This window comes from Mirounga leonina, unplaced genomic scaffold (genome assembly GCF_011800145.1).
Source record: "Mirounga leonina isolate KUSES-001 unplaced genomic scaffold, KU_Mleo_1.0 Mir_150, whole genome shotgun sequence".
Taxonomy (NCBI): domain Eukaryota; kingdom Metazoa; phylum Chordata; class Mammalia; order Carnivora; family Phocidae; genus Mirounga; species Mirounga leonina.
The window spans coordinates 14,304,504-14,305,232 of NW_023270374.1; the positions used below are offsets into that span (position 1 = coordinate 14,304,504).

Here is a 729-nt window from a genome sequence, read left to right on the forward strand (position 1 = left end):
ATGTATTTATAATGACAGGCAGATTTTTAACATGGCCTCTGGTATTCCTTGGTATGCATGCTCTGTATAATTCCTTCCCCTTGAGTGCAGGCAAAACCTGGGAATGTAATGAGATATCACTTCCATGACTATATTATATAGCAAAAGAGATTTTGCAGATTATAATTAGGAAACCTATCAGTTGACTTTCAGTTAATCAAAAGGGAGATAATCTCAGGTGGGCCTGACCTAATCAGGTGAGCCCACAGAAGAGATAAGGAACAGCAACGGTGTTTTTCTGCTGGCCTAGAAGCAAACAGCCATGTTTTAAAAGCAGAGGGCCAAGCTTTGTGCAGTGGCAGTATCGTAGCCAATGAGGTTTATCCAAGGCGTGATTATTGCTAATTAAAAGCAGAGGGCCATATGGCAGAGGCACTGAGAGTGGTCTATGGCCAAGAGCTAACAAGAAACATAGACCTAAGTCCTACAGCCACAAGAAAGACTCCATTGACAATCATTGAGCTTGGAAGAGGAGCTTGGATTTCAGATGAGATACCAGTCCCAGCTGACACCTTCATTTTAGCCTGTTAAGATCTTGAGCAGAGGGTCCAGCTAATTTACATCCTAAATTCTGATCCATGGAAACTGAATAATAAATTTGTGTTGTTTTAAGCCATTACATTTATTATAATTTGTTATAGTAGAGGAGATGCACACACACACACACACACATACATATACTCAAACCCT

At 40.5% G+C, this 729-nt stretch overlaps 1 pseudogene; it reads left to right on the forward strand.

Moving 5' to 3' along the window:
• Positions 1-323: 323 nt before the first annotated feature.
• LOC118011617 lies at positions 324-525 on the forward strand (annotated as a pseudogene).
• The last annotated feature ends 204 nt before the right edge of the window (positions 526-729 follow it).